Source organism: Triticum urartu, chromosome 4A, assembly GCF_056163025.1.
Source record: "Triticum urartu cultivar PI428250 chromosome 4A, HENAU_Tu73, whole genome shotgun sequence".
NCBI classification, from domain to species: Eukaryota; Viridiplantae; Streptophyta; class Magnoliopsida; order Poales; family Poaceae; genus Triticum; species Triticum urartu.
This window is the reverse complement of record NC_141876.1, coordinates 618,802,868-618,810,933: the sequence shown is the minus strand read 5'-3', so window position 1 is coordinate 618,810,933 and position 8,066 is coordinate 618,802,868. Positions and strand designations below refer to the sequence as shown.

Below are 8,066 nucleotides of genomic sequence, written 5' to 3'. Positions count from 1 at the left end.
TCCGCCACCGCCGCTCGCATCGTCGCCTTCTCCTCAGCTCTTGAGCTCCCACCCCTCTCGCTCGCCAGTCGCCTGTGCCCCGAGCCCCCACTAGCCCGACCTTGGAGGAGGCTGCGGTCGCCGGATCCAGCCATGGCCGTCACCAACGCCCTCCTCTCCATCGCCGCAGGCCCATGTTGGATTCAGCCGGCGTGCCGGCCGAGCGCGCAACCCTAACCTCAATTAGGAGCCCGAGGGAGGGGGAGCGGGACTGGAGCTCGATTCAGCCGCCGTGCCTTGGATTCAGCCGCCGTGCTATACCCGGGGGAGGGGGGAGCGGGACTGGAGCTTGATTTGGACAGGGGGCGGTTTGTGGCTCCCGTGCGCGATGAAGATCCGGCGGCGGCCGCGTCCTGCATCAACGGCGCGACGAGGAATCATAGGACAGATGGGAGAGATGAGGAGATGGGAGGAGGAAGGAAGGAACGGGGAGGGACTCACCGACGCGGTGGCGCTCGCCGGAGGCTGGCTGGCGGCGGGGTCACACGAAAACGGCGGCACGCGTGTGGCACCCTCCCGGCGGCGCGAGCAGGAAGGAGGAGGTGCACAGGAGGCGTAGGTGCTACGGTGAGATGGGCTTCAGATGTGCAGCCGGCCCTAGCGCTGCAACTTCTGCATCATCAGAGAAGGTTTGTGATGCAAATGCCTACTCCTTTACTCTTTTTTTATTAGTTTCAACTGATCGTATTGGTTGGATTAGCACATATTATCTGTGATTCCAATGCCTTCTCCTTTCCTCTGCTATAGAATTTCCTCTCTTGTCGATAAACTTTAGTTTCCAGTAAAAACCCCGTGCGTTTGCTTTTTTCCTGGGTGAAAGCACTGGAGGTTTTGTTCATGCATGAACCTTTATTTATTTTTCCTCTTATATTTTTTCTATCTTGGATGTCTCAAGTAAATACAATTTGAAGCTTCAGTGCATGATAGGAATGTAGTTATGATATACTCCCTCCAACCCAAAATAAGTTATTTTGGGACGGATGGAGTGTATCTTAACTGAATATTGTATCTCATCAACTGAAAAATGTAGCAATCAGTCACACATCGAATATTCAATTTACATCTTTCTGGTACAAAGACATCAATTATCTTCTATTTGCATCCATGTGCGTAGACAGTCTCATGAAGATGTCCATGTTACTTTTAGGTGGAAGATAATCTGTTCAATCTTTTCAAAGGTACATTGGTGAAATGCAGCAACCAGATAAAAGAAATGCATTACTCCATCACCACACTGATGCTCCATCTCCCTCTGATGGCAAGTGCGACCCTGATGAAGCTGCTCCCCTACATCAAGGACTACCCCAACAGTGCGGCCTTGATGGCACAACTCCCATACACCAAGGACTAGCCCCATGGTGCGGCCACGACATCACTGCTCCCCTACACCGCCGACTACAACCTGAGATCTTAGAACAGGTGCAGAACTTACACAAATTCCATCTCCCTCATTTTTGATCAATTACATCTATATTCTTGCTTGCAAGGTCATGTGGATTGTTTTTATTATTATGGCCAGTCGTGAGATCGATTGTTTTGGATGCAGGTTTGCAGGTTCATTGGAACAAATGTTCAAAAGGAAGATGCACAGTAAGAATTACAGTAAGAAGTTCAACTACGAGCCCAGACATGAGGTATTTTAACCGCCAACAGAGGGTGTGTTGCGCTAAAAATTAGTAATCTTCGCTCCAAATTCTTAGGTCACTGGCCCAGGTTAGTGCCCATTGTCATTGTGCATCTCTGTTAACTATTTTAGAACTAGCACAAATCTGAGTAGGGCTGGAACAAAATGAACACCCAGGGTTCGAGTACCTCTACTATGATATAATTATCTTCCAAACAGGTGTCATTTCCTTATCAAGATGGTTCTCGTGATTTAGGAAAACTAACAACACCTCAATGGTCTTTGCACTAGATTAGCTGTAGGATCCATTTTCTGGAGCATTTTGATTTTGGTGGACTATTTAGATACTTCCATACATACACTTTACTGAAGGTTATTTTGACGGACCGTTAGCTTGGAAGCTTTTCCATACTTTTTGTAACTATCCTTCAGCAAAACTAGATGCAGTTTGTGTTGTGATGAAATTAAGATTGCTCACAATATTTTGCAGGATAAAATTAATTACAATGTAAGTTCTTTGGTGTGTGATCCATTACAATACAGGAAGTTTGTGGTTTATGCCATAAAATTTCAGTTAATATTTGGTACATGAAGTGATCTAAGTCTGCCACACTGTTTGCATTTGTAGCTTGCTTTGTTTAATAAATAGATTGATCTTATTTTCTATAAACTTTTTTATTTAACCTACTAACTTCAAATACATTATATTTGATCCTTCAAGGGGCAAAATAGTTCAGCTCTTTGTTTTACAAGTTTCAGGATTGAAGGGGGAGATGCTACAACAGTACAACTACAAGTTCCCTTGCTTCTTTGTAAGGGAACCAATCAACTAACTTAATGAGATTGATGCACGAGAGCTTCTAGATGTTCTTCTCGATCTTGAATATTCATTTTCTCCAACTATGCAAGATTTGCTTGTGTATAAGTTTGATAAGGCCAGGGGCAAGAACAAAGTGGTTGATTCATTGAGTAAGTTCATCCCTCAGTTAGTTTAACTTGGCTGCTTGTGTCCCATAAGGTTGTACAACCTTTTGCAGCATCTAATCTACTAACACATGGTTAGATTGAATTTGTGTAGTTTCTCATTGTATTCATGCTTTGTAGTCACCGTCTCAAATTTATTTAATTGCTTCAGTTAATTCCATTGGTTAATATGTACTCTTTACTTTATTTGGTTACAAATATAAACCTGCATTACTCATGCCCTTGATATATAATATCATTCGTTCAGGGTGGTTGAATCCACTATAGGGAGTTCTTTAAATTCGCATGTTGTGTTAGTGCATTGTAATTTGTTTGGTACATACGCTGCAATCAATTAGCAGCCACAAGCTTTCCTTTTTCTTTAGCACTATTTTTTCAACTGCAATTGATGCTTTCATTACAGTTAGTTTTATTTTTCCAGATGAAGTATGCGTTATGTACAGTCCTCCAGAATTCAGAAATTGATCTATAATTCTGTGAAGAGAAGGTTTTCAAACCCAAAGGAACATTGGCAACCTTAGGGACTTGGGCGCCAACGTGTAGTCCCAGCAGAAGTTGCTCACCCGGAAGGTGGTCTTCTCCAAGGCCTCCCTAGCCTTTGAACAAGACCGCTCCATCAAGGTATCTACACACGTTTCCAATTACCAAACATATCTTTTCTCTTGGGCCACAGGACAATATCTTCGTCTTAATTATTTGAATCCATTATTAAATCTTATTCTTTGGTCGAGTTGAATCTATGAGTCTCCCATGGAGCAATGTCGTCTTTGTTAGGCTGCAATTATATGCCTGGGGGTGGTCAAACTGAAAAGTTCAGGGGAGATTCAGATTACATGTGGTAGTGCTGAACATTGTTGTGGCGTTCATCGAATGTGGTAGTGCGTATAAGGTTGTAGCCTCGGGTTAAACTAAAAATATATCTGCAATTTGCTTTTACAGTGTCTAAGAGTTAATGATGTCTAGAATTGCTGCAAATTAATTAATTATTATGGTACCATGTAGTGGTACACTGATTATCTGCCGTTAAGTAATTAATTGAACATTATTTTTGTGTTCATCGATTGTGGCAGTGCATAGGCTCTTATATCTTCAGTTTAAACGAAAAACCATCTAAAATTTGGATTTACATTGTCTAACTGTGAATGGTGGCTAGCTTCGGTTGAAGCTGAAATACCAAAGATCACACTAGAGTGAAAAAACACCCCCGCGTCGCCCTCCTCTGGCGACTCGAGGGGCGACTCCACCCGCGCGCCGCTGGGACTTCCCCTCTCCCCGCTCGTCTCGCGTCCCGGTGCTGCAGGATCGAGCTCGTCCCGCGCCCGACGCGGCTAGACGGAGCTCGTCTCGCACACGGTGCAGCAGGAGTGACCTTTGGATCGAGCGGTTGCGGCGATCCGGTGTCGTTCCTTTGGGGTGCGACGTGTCTCGGGTGAGGTGGTGTCGAGGTCTTGGATGCTAGGGCGGTGGCCCTGGTGGTGGTAGCGCGGTGCTTGTGGGCAGAGCCCGTGCCTTGGTGCTGCCCGGTCACCATGGCCGTGTGGGCAGCGTGGTGTCCGGGGTGTGGCGTTCGGTGGCGATGAGTGTTGGCCGAGGTGAAAACCTGTTCTATCTTCGAACGGACCGGCAGCGGCGAAGATCGTTCCCTTCTTGAAGGCGTCGTCGCGGCTCTCATTGCCTGTCATGCGGTTCCGGGGGAAACTCTGATCTTTGGATCGGGCGGTGGCGGCGATCCGGTGTCGTTCCCTTCCTGAAGGCGCCGCCTTGGAACACATGGTTCGTCATATGTAGCTTCATCTCTGTGTGGGTAGTGCTAGGGGTGGTGTTGCTGGGCTCAGCACCTATGTATCCTGCCCTGGGTGTGTGCATGTGTTGCGGTGGCGGGCGTGTGTTTGTACTGGGTGCTTGTTGATTGATGCTTTATATATAAAGCGGGCCGAAAGCCTTTTTCGGTAAGATCACACTAAAATCCTTTTTTTTAAAGCTCTCATGGCTGAGTTGAATTTCTTCTTGGTCGGTTTAGTAGACGGAAAGTTAGCCTTGTCTCCAAATTCTGAAATACGGAGTATAATTTTTGTTTACTAAAAAGATTAATTGACTTTTAACAGCTGGGGTGATGTGATCTGTTTTTCAACCATGTTAATGTATACTTTTGGAATGGAAAATGAATCTACATCTATTTGTTTAAACAGAGAGAGGACCTGTTTTTCAACCGCATTAATGTATACTTTCGAAACAAAAATGACATTATATCTATTTTTAAGCTTTCCCAAAATTGGAAGCTGGAAGATGTATACTTTTGGCTGCACGGTAATTTTTTTCTGCCTATCCGTCCATTCTACTGAACCTGATCATCTCTGATTTGTGTTGTTCCTACTTCTTTCAGGGTAAACCATTGAGTGGCAATGATACATGTGTGTCCATACGACATAGTGATTAGCAGCATGAGGTGCTGAGCACATCGCGTGTGTGTCTGTATGTGTGCGCTGATATGTGGTTCATGAGGAACAAACTGATTAAGCATGCTCCAAAGCTACGAGCGACTGAACTAGGTATCTTTTCTATTTTCATGGTGAAGCCTGGTTTTAACTGCTAAAGAATAGCAGGAGATGGAATCATTGAAATATAATCAATTCTTAAGTAAATGAACTGAGACTTGATGGTTGTGTGTTATTGGTACAATATGTATTTTGGGCCTGAATTGTGAAGCAAATCGAGAATTCCTGGTTACTTATTATTAGTATAGTATACCTTTTTTGGGCCTGAATTCTGAACCTTGCTGATTTTTTTGGTAGTGTGTTATCAGTGTAGTATGCATTTTTGGCCTGAATCCTTAACCTTATCTAGGTATTGATTTTCTGCAATCAGTGAAGCACTCATGGTCATGCGTATTTGTTAGTCTACATTACTTATAGATTTAGTTGTTTTGATATGTATCCATTCGTCGGTTAGTTAACTGAAATTTGTTGGCAGTGGTTCTTTATGTTCTTTAACTGTTATACAGAAGCAGCGGACTGAAACATTTAAAAACAATCAGCTCTTTATGAATTAACTAAAGACTTGATGGTTGCGTTATTATTATAGTATATACATTTTTGGGCTTGAATTACAAATCTGATTCAAATATCCTTGTTTTGTGTTATTATGATGGTAATGTTATCGAGCTTTGTTAATGTTTTTTTCCTTTCCTTCCTGAACTTCTGATACTCTCTGCACTGATGAAATGTTTTTGCATGTCAGTTAAGTACCAGGGCAACCACAGATGATGTTCCTTCCTTTCATTGAGTTGCCTTACTGTTATGTCGTCCAACTTTTTGTTAATATACACACTCGACAACTTACTGTTATAACGTCCAACTTTTTGTTAATATACACACTTGATTCTGGAACCCATGAACTCTTTGTCTCTCCGAGGACATGTTTCACATCTACTCCTGTTTGTAAAAAAACATTATAGTCTATTATGTGTTATATAGTCAAAAAATACATAATTGGTTCTCTTCTATGTGCTTTCCTTAATGAATACACTTGGTTCACAAAAGCCTTAGCATAATTTGTTGAACAAGTTTTGCCTAATTTTATTTCTTGCATCTCCTGTGGTAAGTTTTATTTCTTGGTACTTGTAAAATTGTTCAGATTACTTAGCTTCGTTCAACTGCTGTGTTGACTAAATCTACTGTGCCTATAAACATACGTGCTTGCCCGTGACCATGTCGGCTATGTTGTTATTCTTTCTTGAATTGGTAGGTTGAAACCAAGAGGGCATTGTAAACTTTGATGACACTTTGTGGGAAACCAATTACTTCATGGCCAGAGGTGATTTTGGAATGGAGATTTCAGTTGAGAAGATATCCCTTGCACAGAAAATGATGATCTACAAGTGCAACCTTGCTGGTGAGCCTGTTGTCACAGCGATTGTAGGCAACATCCATTCCAGTTGTCCATTGGTTTAACTGCAGTTTTTTATGTACAATTTATAGGCCGGACTGATTTTTTTTACTTGCCCTGATGAAGCTGTAGACTATACACATAAGTTGCTGATTTTGCATGCTATACTTGTGTAAATGTTGTTCCACCTTCCCACTTTGTAATTTCATGGCCATTTCAGATGATCTAGACATTTAATGTATGGAATTTACATTGGCACTAAATAAGGAATATTGAAAGATAGTATGCCACAATATCTGTTATGAGGTAAAAAATAATAATTTTCTCACTTTAATATTTTAGTCATGACTTGTATTTTTATTTACTAACCTCTCTTCATAATTTTTTTTGAATTATATTTAGCTTTTCAGAAAGTTGTAAAGAATAGTTCTATTTTTTGTGGGTAGTCAATCAAATTATGGTTCTTGGTTGAAGCCCTCTTGATGACATCATGGAGAGATTAAGAACATCAGCAACATCTTGCGGTGTTCCTCCTCATCATTGTTGTCACCACCGAATAATGACGACCAGCTCATTAGACCGCTACTAGAGCATTGGAGCCTTCTTGAGAAGGCAACACACCTGAGATCGGGAGAGAGTGCGCGAGAGAGAGGGGGAGAGAGCGAGGGAGCGAGGGAAGGGGGAATTGGGAGAGAGATCTTGCACACATTGGTAGGAAAAACATGTTCTGAAATATAAATGAGATTTGATGGTAAGTCATCATTGTGTTTGTTCCCTATCTGTCAGATACCATAACCTTAATGTCGGATGTGTTGTAGAATTATTGTTTTGATAAATATATTTTAAACCATTGATATTTTCGTATGATTGTAAATTTGTCCATCCACGTATCACCTCAAGGAACATTTTTAGTTGATGGATGGAAAAAAGAAAAAAAGAAGTCGCCAATGCAGCCCGTTGCAACGCACGGGCGTTCTACTAGTTTTAGTTAACAACACACACGTGCAAAGCACGTGCCTTCGACTAGTATAATTAGAAGAAGAAAAAGAGCTGCCCTGTTTTCTCCCTGAAAAGCCAAGTCCTTATGCTGAAGCTCTAGGGACAACTTCTGGCCTGCTGAGTAGTAGATTTATTGTCTTCTGCAACGTCTTTTGCATGTGTGCGTTGCTGATAGGGGATATAGGGGGTAACACTATCCCTATAAATTCCTTCTCTTTTCTGTCCCTATAATCTACTACCCCTATAAAAGCACGAGAGGGCGGAGAACCAAATCATCCTATCCGTTGAAACTTGCAATCTGATGGTCCAAATGGCTCCAATCTATCAAACATGTTTTACACTTTAATTACCCACCAATGCCACTCCACGTTTCCACTAACCCACCGATCCCATGCTAATCCATCTGTACCCCTTCGTCGTCCTAGAATACATGAGCACGATGCCACGATCCACATGCCATCCCTCCTCTATTGCTGCCGCCAACCGCTTGGAGGGTCACCGATCACCGCTCCTCCACTCCGCCGCCCCGCCACCA

The 8,066-nt window shown here is 42.6% G+C and overlaps 2 long non-coding RNA genes across 2 annotated transcripts; both read left to right on the top strand.

Annotated features, from left to right (window-relative positions):
- The first annotated feature begins 1,189 nt into the window (after window positions 1-1,189).
- On the top strand, window positions 1,190-3,046 carry LOC125550108 (uncharacterized). The gene is made up of 3 exons (XR_015601918.1): window positions 1,190-1,458; window positions 1,586-1,752; window positions 2,506-3,046. It is a non-coding gene; the product is annotated as an uncharacterized LOC125550108 (long non-coding RNA).
- Window positions 3,047-5,203: 2,157 nt separating this feature from the next.
- On the top strand, window positions 5,204-6,814 carry LOC147977477 (uncharacterized). Its single transcript, XR_015601919.1, has 2 exons — window positions 5,204-6,538; window positions 6,625-6,814. It is a non-coding gene; the product is annotated as an uncharacterized LOC147977477 (long non-coding RNA).
- Window positions 6,815-8,066: the final 1,252 nt, after the last annotated feature.